Here is a 15,093-nt window from a genome sequence, read left to right as displayed (position 1 = left end):
TAATTGTTATGAAGGTTTTCCTACATGTTTTCATATAACATAAATATGCCTCTTTAAAACTCCCACCGGCTGCTACTGGTTATACCCCATGAGGTCAAACAGAACAAATCTAATCCCTGTTTGTTCCACGCCATAACCATTCAAATATTTGAAGATAGCTCTCTTACCCTCCCCATCGATGGCCCATCAGCAAGGGGTCCCTTCTCCAAGGTAAACACCCCCAGTTTCTTCAACACAGCCTCATACTGCACGGACAGGAAGCCTCTCGCCATCTGGTTGCCCTCCTCTGGATGTCCTCCAACTTAGTAATATCTTCCCTAATTATGATGCCAAGAACTGAACACAATATTCAAGATGTGGTATGAACAGGGCAGAATATAGCAGGATGATTCCCTCCTTATTCCTGGAAGCCATGCCTCTTTTAATGCAGCCCAAAATTGAATTCATTTTTTTTTTGGCTGCTTTATTGCCTTGCTGACTTATATGGAGTTTGCAGTCCACTAAAACCCCCAGATCACTTTCAGACCAACTGCTGTCATACCACTCTTCCCTTACTTTGGGAAGTCAATTTTTTGAGCCTAAGCATAAGACTTTGAATTTCGTCTCAGGAGGAAGCCTGGTATAGTGGCTAACAAGTTTCTCTTGGATCCAGAAAGTGCCAGGTTCAAATCATGCCTGATATATACAGCTGTGTTTGACTCTGGGCAAGTCCCTCAAGGTCTCAATGCCTCAGGCATATTGCCAGGTATGGATTAGTTATAGATCTGCAGCAGTTTACAATTTACAGTTTCTGGAAACTGAGAGTTCCCTACTTGGATGAAACCAGAGGTATGACCCCATCCCCCCCCAAAAAAAAATCTTATTAGATTCAATCTAGCAGGCCTTGATGAACCATCACTTTTTTTTTATATTCATTCTATCAGTTGTATTAGCCATCACAACCAGCTTGGTGCTATCTGCAAATCTGATAAAGATACTGCTTTTTGCCTTAATCCAGGGCACTGATAAAATGTTAAATAGCATAGAAACACTTCTTGGACTTCCTTCCAAGCTGTCACAGAACCATTCATGACTACTCTTTAAGGCTAGTCATTCGACAAGTTTCTAATTGATCTTTACTGTATGATTGGATAGCTCGTTTGTCTCCAAGTGTTCTGCAAGAAGAACACTGACCAAATGTTTCATTAAAATCTAGGTAAGTTGCACTGATAACATTTCCCTGACTTGTAAGTTTAATAATACTGTCCTGAAAAAGGAACAAGGTTAGTCTGGCACAACTCATTCTTGTATAAGCCATCCTGACTCATATGAGGGCTGCTTTCTTCTCCAGGTGTTCACTAACAAATGAGGCTCTCAGCATAAAATGATGTCTTTGATAACACATTCTAGAATTTTCCAAAGAATGAAAGTCAAGTTCACTGGCCTATATTTTGCAAGCTTTATTAGATTTCCTTTCATAAAAAACTGAGATATCATTTGCTTTTCTCCAGTCTGATAGTACCTCTCTCATTCTTCACAGTTACTCAGACAATACTGTCAGTGATTCAGGAATCTCTTTCAAGACTCAAAGATGTAGGGGCAGCTAGGTGGCACTGGAGTCAGGAGGACCTGAGTTCAAATCCGGCCTCAAACACATAACACTTACGAGCTGTGTGACCCTAGGCAAGTCATTTAACCCCATTGGCTAGACCAAAAAAAAAAAGACTCAAAGATGTAGTTCATCTGGACCAAGTGATATGAATCGATCAAGGACAGCTAGGATGCTCTCTTATTCTCTCTTTAGTTATATTGAACATCAACTCCCTATTAGCCATTTTCTTCTGTTTTTTTCCATAGATCATTCTACTTCATGGAGCAGAATGTATATATCTTATTCATACATATTTGTTTGCTTATTATTTTCCCCATTAGACTATAAGCTCCTTGAGGTCAGGGACTGTCTTTTGTCTTTCTTTGTATTCCCAGTACTCATAGAGTGCCACACATAGTAGGCAATTATTAACTGATTGACTGACTGAAGAAAACGTTAAGTAAGAACTGAGCAACATTGCCTTCTTCCCATTGTCAGTGTATGATAATGGTGAATGGTGATAATGGTCATGATGATTGAAGTGCTGATGATGGTGATTGTGGTGTCATTGCCTACATCTACGATTATGACGAGGATGGTGATGATGGTGATTAGAATGGGTTGATAATGAGGATGGAGATGATGATGGAATTGGAGACGGCGTCATTGATGGGGACTAAGATGGGTTGATGGTGTGGTAATATTTATAGTGATAGTGATGATGGTAATGAGCTAATGATGGTGATAGGGATGGTAATGGTTATGGTGAAGGTGGTGACCTAATGATGGTGTTAATAATAAAGATGAAGATGTTGAAAATAATATAAGAGGTTCAAGAGCTAAACCAAAATCTGAAGGTCTCAGAGTCATAGGTTCTGCCCTACCTTCCTCTACTCAGCTATTATCAGGGCACTATGAATGTTAAAGTTAAGACATAGCTAGGTGGCACAGTGGGTAGAATGTCGGGCCTGGATTCAGGAAGACTTGAGTTCAAATTTGACCTCAGACATTTACAAGCTATGTCCTGGGCAAGTCATTTAACCCTGTTTGCCTCAGTTTCTTCATCTGCAAAATGAGCTCGAGAAGGAAATGGCAAGTATTTCTGCCAAGAAAATCCCAAATGGGGTCACGAAGGGTTGGACACGACCAAACAATAGCATATATTTACATACACAGTAGGATAGAACCCACAAAAACATCTAGGTGAGGGGCAAAAACCTTTCTTTGGGAACCCCCATCACCTAGCTTAAGAAGGTACAACTGAGGTACTAGTTACAGAATCCCAGACCCTTAAGGGACCCCAGAAGGCATCTACTTCAAATTCCTGCCTTAGGATTAAAATTTTGGAGAGATTTTAAAGATCATATAATCTTACATAGATTTTTTTTTCAGGCAATTGGGGTTAAGCAACTTGTCCAGGATCACACAGCTAGTAAGTGTCAAGCGTTTGGTCTTAGGCTGTATTTGAACTCAGGTTCTCCTGACTTCAGGGCCAGTGCTCTTTCCACTGTGCCACCTAGCTGCCCCTAGTCTTACAGATCTTAAAGGTCATCTAAGCCCCTTACTTTATAAAGGATGCCCAAAAGGGTTAATTGGCTTGTCTGAGGGCATGTAGCAAATGGCAGAGCTAGGATTTGACCCCAGGTCTTGAAACCCAAAATCCATCAGTCTTTCTGCTGTGGCTATCCAGACTCTTTATGAAAAACTCCAGGGTATAAAAGCACTGTCTCCCAAGACATCCCATTGTCATTATCAAGAATCTTTACTGTCCAGCCTAAATCTTCCATCCTGCAATCTCCCCATTTGTTCCTAGTCCTGTCTTACTGGATCAAAAAAAGTCTCTCCCTTCTACATCATAGCTCTTCAGATATTTGAACAAAATTATCAAATTCCCCCCACTCCACGTCATTTCTTTTTCAGGATAAACATCCCATGTTTCTTCCACCAATCCTCATATAGCATGGCCTCAAGAGCCCTCATCTTTGGTTGTCCACCATCTCCTCTGGACTTTTGTGGAGAGGAGGCCAAAATTGCCTGTAAGGGAACACCAAAGGAACCTAGTAAAGACAAGCATCCCCAGCCATTTTGGGGGGAAGCACCCATCCATCAATATACAGTAAAAGGTCAACCAATGGGCACCCATGAGGATATGAGGTTAAAGGGAAAAAATGGCCTTTACAGATCTGTGTGTGTGTGGGTGTGTTCAATCATTTCAGTCATGTCTGATCTTTTGTAACCCCATTTGGGGTTTTCTTGGCAAAGAAACTGGAGTGTTTCTCATTTCCTTCTCCAGCTCATTTTACAGATGAGGAAACTGAGGCAAACAGGGGTTAAGTAACTTGCCCAGGGTCACACAGCTAGTAAGTGTCTGAGGCTGGACTTGAATTCATATAGATGAATCTTCCTTACTCCAGGCTCAGCACTCCACTGTGCCACCTGGTCACCTGATTAGACTTTAATATTAAGCATCACACACATTAAGCCTTAGTTTCTTTACCAGGAAAATGAAATAGAGGGTAAGAGTGAAGAGAGCCCAGCTACCACCATATCTGCTTAACTCCTGGTTTTGCTACTTAATTCAATTAAACTCAATGAAACAACTACTTACTACGTGCCCAGTATGTTCAGGCTCTGAGAATTCAAAGGGGAAAAAAAAACCAACAAAAACAAGCAAAACAAGGTGATCCCTGCCTTCAAGGAGCTTATAATCTTGGCTGGGGGGGGGGGAAGAGGCAAGGGAGACAAACATGCCCATGTGACCTTGAGAAACCCATTTTTAACATTTCTGAGCATTGGTTTCCTAGTACAATATAAGATCCTTAAAGACAAGAACTAGGCCTTTTTTTTTTTTTAATTTCTATATCCCCAAGAGAGAGCCTTGGGAAGAGTAGGAGCCTTAAAACATTTGCTGAATTGAATTTACTCATCAGCAAAACCAGGGTATAACTGGATCACAACCAAGGTCCTTTCCAGCTCTAACATTGTACGATTCTAGAGCTCTGAATGACCTTGGGGGGAGTGACCTTGCCTTTCTGGGCCTCAGTTTCCCCATGCATAAAATGAAGGGGTCAGATTAGATGATATCTGAGGACCCATGAGACTAAATTTTACCCTTCTGCCAAAACCATCAGAAAACAGCTGTTTGGAGAATGTCTTCAAGACCTCCTCTGCAACTGATACTTAATCTATCCCCTTCCCCAGAGTTTTTCTTCTCAGTCTAAGAAAGCCACTCCCTAAGAGTGCATATGTAGCAGGATTGTGGAAGGAGCCTGAGTTAGTGAAATGTGAGAAGTGGAGAATAGGAAAAGGTGAGATATCTTCATTGAACTAGAATACTGCCAGGATTTATTTACCCGAGGAAGTCGGATAACTCCCTTGAACCACTGACCCATTGACCTTCCAGCTTTAGAAGGATCCTTAGGGAGCCTTTTAATCCAGTTCTCTCATTTAGGAGATGAGGGGACAAAAGGAGAAGGAAGGGGAGAACAGAGGTCTATAAAAGGGAAGTGACTTGCCCCCTATCTTAGCCAGGTCTTGAGCTTTGCTGCCTCTCAAGGAAGTAGGCTTCCTCCTTTCTCTCCAGGTTGCATTCCAGGTGTCCTCTTTTCATGCTGCAGAAGCCTATTCATCCTGGGAGCTCACTCTAGCTGCGAAATCCACACACTGGAAGTAACCTCCACCTCTGAGACCTCTCCCTCTGATTGGATGGCTTCTCTTGGAACCTCCACTTAAGGAGGACACCCAGGCCAGTTCTGTCTCATTCCTCTCCAGGCTTCATTTCAGACTTCCTCTATACAATGCCCCTGTGCAGACCTGGTACCTTTATCCCATTTTCATTTTCTTTTTGGACATCATCTTCCCTCATTAGAATGAAAGACTCTTGAAAGGGGGTTGTTTTTCTGTTTCTATTTCTATTCCTAACGTTTAGCACAGTGCCTGGCACGTAATAAACCTTTAATAAATGCTTGTTGACAGACTACATATAGAAGAATCATTTAGGGACAAGAATCTCATAGGAAAGGGCACTCACTGGTTCTAGAATTAGAAGACCTGAGTTCAAATCCTGACCCTGCTGCCTATTTGCCTGTGTAACTTTGTATAAATCACTGTCCCTCTCTGGGCATAAGGGTCTTCATTCATAAAATAAGGGGGCTGGATTAAAGGATTTCAAAGAAATAAGGTAGTATATTAATAATAAATAACAAAAGTAAATAGTATAAGAATAAAATTACATAAGAAATAAGGTAGAAAAGAGAAGGGACCAAGTGAGATCTGTCCAGTCCCAAGGGTGGGCTCCCTGAAGGTTTACTGGAAGAACGAGAGGCTGAGTAAACCTCTTTTTCATCTCCCCTTTCCCTATCACTCTATTCCCCATTTTTTCATCATTAAAAGTACTCTTCACCTGCCCTCCCCCCATAATAGCCACATTTCCTTCTCCAGGAAGCCTTCTTGGGTTTAATGCCACCCACTCATTCCAAATGAAGCATGTCATTGCCTACCCCAGCCTAGCTATGGGTAGCTTTATTGACCTGAACTGAATTTGGCTGAGTATGCATACGAGTGAGCACTGCATGCCCTATGGGAGATTAAAGTTAAATAATAACAATAATAATAATAATAATAATAATCATAATCATAATAATCATAGCTAGCATTTATAAAGCACTTTAAGGTTTGCAAAGCAATTTACATCTGTCCTATCACTGGATCCTCACTACAGCCCTAGGAGGTGTTATTGTTTAGTCCCATTTTACAAATGAGGAAACTGAGGCTGAGAGAAGGTAAATGGCTTGCCCAGGGTCAAATAGCTAACAAGTGTCAAAGGCAGGATTTGAACTCTTTCTCAGTCCAAGTTTAGCACTCTAACCACGGCATCACCTTCATCCCTCTGTTCAGGAGCAGTCTGGGACCAAGGTTAGAGTTCAATCTGTGGCCAAGGTCAGGGCTCAGTTTGGGACTGGGGTAGGACTTAATCTGTATTCAAAGTCAGAGTTCAGTCTGTGATTAAGGTAAGAGCTCAGTCTTGATCAGGCTTGCAATTTGGGTCAAGTCTGGGCCTAAGTAAAAGGAAGGGGTTCCAGGGCTGTGATGCTGAATGACTATAAGTCTATGATATAGGCTGATATCTTTTCAGTCGATAGACTGCCAGTTTGACAGTCAGGAAATCTGTCTCTGAATCCTGTCTCTGAATCCTCAAGGCCTGGGTGATTGCGCCTGGATAAATCACTTGACCTCTCTTGGACTCAGTTGCTTAAACTGTAATATGAGAATAATAAAACCTGTAGTACTAGCTTCAAAAGGCTGTGTTAAAAATCCAATGAGACAATGTGTATAAATCACTGCAAACTTTAAAGTATTATCATAACATCCTTAGAATTACAATTATTATAAGCACAAATTCATTCATTCATTCATTCATTCATTCATTCATTTATGCACATAGTGACTACTCACTGAGCCTGCTATGTGTAAGACTCTGTGACCAATGTCATACACATGAATGAATGAATGAAATAAAAAGCATTTATTAATCCCCTAATATGTGCCAAGCTAATTGTTGGGGTTACAAAAGGAAAAAGTGAAACAATCCATGCTCTCAAGGAGCTATACTTAAATGAAAGAGGACTAATAATAGACAAATTCATACTTATAGATATAGCCATATATGTATATGTATATGTATATACATATGCACATATACATACATATATGCGAACATTCTCATTAGTGAATATGATTGTGTATAGCTGTGCAAATATTTGTGCGAATATGTTTATGTGTGAATGTGTATATACTTACATGTTTGCATATGTATGTAGATAATTATAATGGATGGTGTATGCCTTTCTCTGTGTGGTTGATGGAGGTTTTCTGTTGACTATATATTTGTGTTTCAAAGATTTAGGGGTGGAAGAGACCTCACCAGTTATCTAGTCCACACAGTCCCCATTTAACAGACAAGTAAACTGAGGCCAGGGAGAGGTTAAGTGACTTTCCCAAGATCACAGGGATGGTAAGTATCAGAACCAGTACTTGAACCCAGGTCTGCTGGCACCAAACCTAGAATTCTTCTCATGCATGATGTTTATCATGTGTTGTATGCCATTGACTGTTTTTGTATATCTAAGAGTGCAAAAATATCTTTAACGACCTGGATACATTATAAAAACCACCCCAAGATGGTGCCTGAATAGAATAACCACCCTACCTTCAGAAACCTCTGTTCTGCTTGGGGCCTTAGAATAAGGGGGGGTCTCAGTATGGCATAAGATGAGAGCCTTTCTGTAGCCACTGACCTGGGCTGAGCACAGTAGGTATGGGGAGATTTTCTCTGGGGACCAAAAATGTAGACTTGGCCCCAAAACCTCCCAAAGTGAAAACCCTCCCACAGAACCAGTAAGTATCTCTGCAACTTCAGTTGTAAATTGTAATAAGCCCCACCCATCCCCTACTCAGTGCTTTAATACTAAATAACCTCTTTCTGGCAAAGTCTTCCCTTTTTTCCCTCTCCCTCACTCTATCTGTTCTGGGCTCTTCTGTAGGGAGGGATGAAAGAAAGCAACAGTAGAAGAGAAAAGAAGGGATGGGTAGAAAAGGTCAGGAGTATGGTGAGGGTAACAGAAAAAGAGGGGGAATGAGAAGGTAGTAGGTGACTAGCACAAGGAAGGAGAAAACTGGGGGAAAGATAGAGTGGATGTCATCAGAGAGACAGAGGGAGATAATGGAAAAAGGATGGGAGGATGACAATCCCAGTAGAGGGAGGAAGGGAGGAAATGAAAGAGATCAGGTGAGTGGGAGTGCTCAGGTCACTTGCTCGCTATCCAGCCCCTAGACAAGCAAATAGTTTCACTGATGGCCTTCATGGTAGTAGAGGAAAGGAAAAGGAGATGGCCCAGCAAGCCTCCCCAACTCTGAGATTCCAGGAAACCCAAATGCATAGTCACATAAATACAGACATATACAGACACAGGCTCCCACTGATGCAGGCACCTTTATATATGTCATATTCCTTGATTAGACTGTAAGTTTCAGGAAGGCAAGGATCTGGTCTTATCACAATTTTGTACACCCAGAATTTAGGGTAGATCTCTGCCCAGACAGATTCTCAACTGATATTACATTGACTATGGACCAGTCTTCTTAATGTCAGAAAAAAAAAAAAAGAAAGAAAAGACCCCACAGAACATTCGGTGTCTTCTCCCCCACCACCTCACCCTGGTGGACATTGTGGGATGTCATGAACAAGAATGGCAAGGGATGGACAGGTGAAGACTGGCTGCTATCTGCATATTTGGAGGGAACTTCTCTACAGAAGAGATCACAGACATCTGAGTTATTAAGCAAACTCATTCCTTTCCTAGGCACATACACACCACGCAATACACGAAGACACACACCTTATATACATGCCAGCACGTATGCATACATGTGAGCTCCCGAATATGTGCAAATGCGTGGGCGCACATTCACACACTCATCTGGCACGCAAGGGGAAGGCCAGGGGAAGCACAGATGTCTGGGAGCCCATTCGCGGGGAGCTGGCGCCATCTCTCTGCAGTCCGAGAAAGCTGGGCCACCGCAGCCCAAGCAAACGAGCGAGAGAGCGAGGGAGCGAGGGAGACCCTGGTCCTGGCCAGCTTTCTCCAAGTCTCCAGGTCCCAGATTCAGTCCTAAAAGCGTCGCTGGCTCCTACTAGACTACGCTGAGTGGGAAATGCTTCCTCCTTTCCCCTGAAAGCCTTTCAGCAGTCTTGGCCCTGGGGAAGCCAAGCCAAAAAGGCAGGTTCCAATCCGGATCCCCCACTGCACCCGGGACCCGGCGTGTCCTTAGACGCAGAGCTCCACCTGCCTGGTCCTTCGGAGCTGTCAGATTTCCAGGAAAGGCAGGGGGATGGGGGGGGTGGAGGATGAAAACCCAGACTTTGGCCAGGTCTACTCCCTCCAGGCCGGGAATTCCGGAGGAGGGCGCAATGATTCAGACACCGCTGCCGTAATCCTCTAAATAAGCATTCCTCCTCCTCTTCTTTCTCCTCCACCACCACCACCTCCTCCTCCTCTCCCTCCTCCTCTCCCTCCTCCTCCTCCTTTTTTTCTACCAGCCCGGGAGGCTGCCATGTGACGGATGCACGTCTCCGCAGCACCGCGAGGCGGAGAACTAGCTACTAGCTTTCTCGATCTTCTTTACCCCAGAACTAGGGCCCCGGCCCCCGGCGCCACCTCCCCTGAGTTTCAGCCGCCTCCCAACTGCTCAGCCGCCCGACTTGGGGAATGCTGCATACCCGCTCTGGGGCTCAGGCATATATCTGGCCTCTCCTTCCTTAGGCCGGTCCAGCCCCAGAGCAAGGGTCTCTGGGGCGCACGCACCTCTCTCCTGCAGCTCCTTCCCAGGCCCCGGCCGGTCCCAGCCTACAGCTCCCAGCCTCTGCCCCGGACCTGCCTCAGCGCCTGGCACTCAGCTTCCAGCTCTCAGCTCCTGGCCTCAGCGCACAGCTCCCAGCCCCTCGGCATAGGCCGGCTCCAGCACATCTTGGCCCTGGGCGCAAGAACCCCTCCAAGCATCAATGTCCCTGGGGTTAGTCCCGGCTCACATCCCCAGACCACCAGTCAAGTCTGGCCATGGGACCATCCCCAGACTGCAGCTCCCAGCCCCTAGTCAGCCCTCCTCCCATCTCTTCCTCCCCCGCTTTCTTTTTCAACCATCTCCAGCCCCCGGACTTCACCCCCCCCCACAACTCCCGGCTCCGGGTCCCTATCTCCGCCCCCACCGCCCCCGGGACGGAGAATCAACAGGTTCCAGAGAAGGAGGCTGAGAAAGGGAGGTAGAATAAGGATGGGGGTAGGGTCGGGCAGCTGAATGCTTGGGAGGGGGTGGTCCCATATAATGCGGGCCTCTTCAGAATCTGTCTCTTTGCCCCGGCTTCTGCACGCCCCCTTCCCGTCCCAAAGCCCCCTCCCCTTTCCTTTCGCCTTCCTGACCTTGCTCTGATATTCACAGCCACCAGTTAGGGACCCAGGAGTCCCACTTTGAGCAGGGATAATTGTCTGGCGGGACTAGAGGGACGGAAGAGGCAGCTCCCTTCCCGGGGGGGGGGATTTCTCACCCTTCTCTCCCAGATACTGAGCTGCGAAAAGCCCAGCCACTTATGATTCTGGGATGTAGCAATTACCTGCTATCCTCACCAGCGGGGGCTCTTTAAGCTCCCCCTACCCCCAACCTTAGCATCCCTTAGCCATGCCAGAGAGGTCCCTTCCCTTGCCAGGAAAAAGCATTGGACGACCTTCCCCACCACCACCACCACCACCACCACCACCCTTTTCTTTTTCCTCCTCTTCCTTCTCCTTTCTCTCCTCTGCTTTCTTTCTTCCTTCTCCTCCATCTTTCTCCCTTTTTACTCCCGTGCTCCTTCTGGGCCTCAGTTTCCTCATCTGTAAAATGAGGAGATTGATTAGGTAATCTCTAACGTTCTTTCTAGCTCTAAATCATATGGCTCTCTTCCTTCTCCAGGACCTGGCAGAACCCGTACAACCATCGGAGAAAGGATGGCTCTGCCACCCACAGCAGAGGCGCGGGCAGGGGGATGCGTGTATGTGATGAAGGGGAGGGGGTGTGGAACAGTAAAGGTCTCAGTCCAGGGTGGGGGCAGGGGATTGGACAAGGACCTCTTCTTCTCCGCTCTCCACCCCTTCACCCCTCCCACTCCCACCCCCACTCTGAAGGAGAGTGGGGGCAGGGAGGGAAGGGCACACCTACCCCCTCCCAACTCCTCCACGGGAGTTCGTGGAACAGTCTATACTCCAGACTTGGAGCTCTGTGTGGAGGCTCAGATGGATGGAAGGGGGCGCAAGCTGATGCCCCCTCCTCCAATCAGGGCCGCCTCCAAACCGAGGCTCCGGACGTTCAGGGAAACTTCGAGGCATTGCAATGATAATGAGCCGGTGGGTTCCAAGGGTGCATTACCCCTGACTCGGCCTGCCTCTGCGCAGTAGGAGCAGTGGAGGGGCCTGAAGGGTCAGCCAGTTTGGGAAGCCCCATAGTGGCCTGAAGCTTGGGGCCTCAAGCCCCGCAGTGTCCGCCCCGACCTCCCTCCTTGCCCTGCGGGCGACTCGCGGCTGTGGGCGCCACCCCCTTTCGTGTGTGTGTGTGTGTGTGTGTGTGTGTGTGTGTGTGTGTGTGTGTGTGTGCGCGCGCGCGCGGGGGGCGGGAGGGGGGTGTTGTCTCTCTAGTCCTGAGCTCCCTCTTCTCTAGTTATTACCAGCACCACCAGCCCCTTGTCGCCCCCTCCGGAGTTTCCTCTCCCATACTGCTCCCGCCTCCCCTTGGCTACACATTCCTCCAGGCAGGTCAGCGGAGAGCGACAGCCAGAGAGAGAAGGAAGGCCAGGGACAGCAAGTGAGAGAGGGGGAGGGAGAACCAAGGCTCGCTCGGCCAGACCCAGGAGACCCCCTCAGGCCCAGCTCTGTGGAGGACAGATCCGTACTAACGGAGGGCTGGTCAAAAGTTGGAGGCTGTTTATCCGCTCTCCTGAGAAGACGAGGTGGAAAACAGAGAAAAGGGGGAGGAATGGAGGGATGGGTGTGTTGGGGGGAAAGACATCTGCGGAGTATGCTCTGTACCTGGCTGGGAAGGGAGAGAACATCTGGGGAGTATGTTCCATACTTGGCTGGGGGTGGAGAACATCTGGGAACTACGTTTAGTACTTGAATGGAGGGGGGGTGAATTTAGTGGATGCATTCTGTTAGGGTGTTTGGTTAGGGGTTCTGTGTAGGGAAAGGGCATGAACATTTAGGGAGCACGTTTCGAATGCGATGATAGGAAAACATCAGTGAAGCATCTTGGTTGCAGTAGGGGAGGGGGCAGTAAGAACATCTGGACAATATGTTGTGCCTGTTTGGAGGGTGGGGGAAAAGGGTTGTGTGTGTGGGAAATGTTCCTACCTGGCTGGGGTCTGTATATGGTGGGGGGAGGGGGAAGTGGTTAAAAAAAACTGGGGGCATATTCTATGCTTGGCTCTGGGTCTGGGGCTGTGGGTATGGAGAACACGTAGGGAGCCTCTGCCTTCGCTCCCGGCTGGGCCAGGCTGGGCTGGGCTGGGGTTCGGAAACAGGGCGACTGGCTGGATTCGAATCGCTCCAAACCCAACTTCACCCTGGAAACATTCCAGGAGGCGGCAGGTTTAGCATGAAAGAGGAGGGGGAAGGATAAAAGGGGGGATGCATAAACTCCGGAGCTCAAGGCGCAAACCTCGGGGGATCGTTCTAAAGCCCCGAAGTGGGAAGTTGAAAAGTCAGGTTGTCCACTTATCCCTTCCATACATATATACCGCCACCCCTCTTCCTAACCCGCTCTCCTCGTCCCTACCCAGAGAAAACCAGCAGCTTACCTTTCCCCAGCTGGGTCGATGTTCCTGGAGACTTGGGCCGGCGAGTTGCAAATCCCCCAGAGGAAGCATCCGCCAGCCGGGGCAGGAGGGAGACGAACCCGGCAAGCACTGGAAGAGTCTGGGGAGGGTTGCCTTCGGGGGCGCAAAGACAAGCTGGATGGGGGGGGGGTGCTTAGTGGCAGCCAGCCCCACGTCCCTGGGCTCCAGATCCCAAGCCACAGAGGACGTAAATCCACACACACTCGCGGACCTGGCGTCCCCCTCCCCCTCCACAGAAAACACAGCAGCCGGAGCCGAATTGTCCCCTCCCGGAGCCCCTGGAGCCGTGGACGCGCTGCAAGTACCGCACGCGTCGCGGGACGCCCGCTGCCGCCGCCGCTTAGAGCCAAGGAGGCGAGCGCAGCCTCGGGCGGCCCGAGGGCGCCCGACTCAGCGCAGAGCAGCGCCCGCCCGCCCAGGGACAGCCTGAGCCCGAGCCCAGAGCCGCCGTCGGCGCCGCCGCCGCCGCCGCTGATCGCCGCAGATCCCTGCTCTGCCGCCGCCGCCACCGCTCCCTCTCTCCTGCCGCCGCCGCCGCCGCCTCTCTCCCCTTCTCTTCGAATCTTCTCCCCCCCCTCCTCCCTTCCTGAGGGGGAGGGGAGCCCGGGGGGCGGGGCGGGGAGGAGAGAGGGTTTTTTCCCCCCCTCTCCCCCTTCTTCTTTGCCTTCCGAATCTCGCTCAGTGCGACTAGATCCCGAACCTCCAGCCAGAGGCTACATTAAGGATTACATCAGGGCTTATAAACCTTCCAGATCACACATTAGAGGGGGGAGAGGGGGGAGGGGGAGAAAAAAGGGGAAAGGGAAGAGGGAGGAAGGAAAGGGAAGAAAGAGGGGAAAGAAGAAGAAGGGGAGAAATAGATAAGGAGAGAGAAGGGAGAGAAGGAAGAAATGGAGGGGAAGGACAGGGACAGGGGAGAGAAGAAGTGAGCAAACATGGGAAAGAGGGAAGGGAGGGGAAGAGAGAAAGAAAAAAGGAGAGAAAGGGGAGGAGTGAAAGCTGGAGGGAGGGATAAAGACAGACATGGATAAAATGCCCGCACACACGGAGGAGAGTGGTGTGCGTGTGTGATGTGGGGTGTGTGTGTGTGTGTGTGTGTGTGTGTGTGTGTGTGTGTGTAAGTGAGAGAGAGAGAGAGACAGAGACAGAGAAAGAGAGAGAGAAAGCGCTTTCTGTACAATCCGGCCAGGAGACAGCAGCTTGATCCCTGCCTCTCACTTCCCAGTAGCATCCGGAAAGGGGGGTGGTGGTAAGGATAGGTAGGATTGAAGGAAGGATAGATAGAAAGATAGAATTAGTGGATGGAAGAAAAGAGCAGTGTATTATGGAAGGACTGAAGGGTTGATAGAAGGATGGAGAGGTGGGTGATTGGACGGATAGGAGGATGGATGGAAGAAAGGAAAGATGGATGGGGAGAAGGAAGGAAGGACTAGTATGTATGGATGAAAGGATACATGGGCATATGGGTGGGTGGATGGAAGGGTGGCTAGGTGGGTAGATAAAAGGTTGGGTGAGTGGATGGAAAAATGAGTGGGTGAAGGCATGATTGAGCAGATAGAAGGATGGCTGTAAAGCCATGACTGTTCCCTCTGTGTTCTCTCCTTCCTCTGTAATGGACATGGAGAGAGGGGGTCTAGAAGTCTGCCTAGTGTTTTGATGTGCAGTGAAACCTCAGAGTGAAATACTCATACTTTCCTAACCATGGGATAACCCATTAGCACCTCACTCAGCCAATGTCTCCAATTTGCTCTGGAGCCTCTCTGACCCTGAGGGACAGGGAAAGGTTAAAAGAGGGGAGACTTTGGTTTCCAAGGCAGATAGATAGAGAGCTAGTGAACAAATAATTTTTGTGATTTGTACTTGAGAATCTATGCTTGTACTTCCTTTACTGTTGCAACTTTTCTTAATTCACTGAGCAAAGCTTTTGTGTTAACCCCATCACTGTATAGAAAGATGCTGGGTTTTCTTTGTTCATCTAGGCCAAGAGAGCTAGGGAACTAGAGTAATCCAGAGGCTAATGAGAGATTGGGGGCAGAAACCAGTAGGCCACTAAATCTGGGGGGTTCAGATCAATTCCATTTAACTCAAAAAAACACCAAGTTGA

The 15,093-nt window shown here is 47.9% G+C and overlaps 1 protein-coding gene across 2 annotated transcripts in view; it reads right to left on the bottom strand.

Moving 5' to 3' along the window:
- Positions 1-14,007, bottom strand: part of ADGRB1 (adhesion G protein-coupled receptor B1) — a 263,970-nt gene extending 249,963 nt beyond the window's left edge. Inside the window, exon 1 of one of the 2 annotated variants that reach the window (XM_078153784.1) lies at positions 12,951-14,007. The gene's annotated coding sequence lies outside the window, so the exon portion shown is untranslated. The remainder of the gene's footprint in view (positions 1-12,950) is intronic. The other variant, XM_078153783.1, reaches the window with a different exon arrangement.
- Between the last annotated feature and the right edge of the window lie 1,086 nt (positions 14,008-15,093).

This window comes from Phascolarctos cinereus, unplaced genomic scaffold (assembly GCF_003287225.1).
Source record: "Phascolarctos cinereus isolate Bilbo 61053 unplaced genomic scaffold, phaCin_HiC Scaffold_4;HRSCAF=312, whole genome shotgun sequence".
NCBI classification, from domain to species: Eukaryota; Metazoa; Chordata; class Mammalia; order Diprotodontia; family Phascolarctidae; genus Phascolarctos; species Phascolarctos cinereus.
The sequence above is the reverse complement of the archived record's forward strand: the minus strand, read 5'-3'. Positions and strand labels throughout refer to the sequence as shown.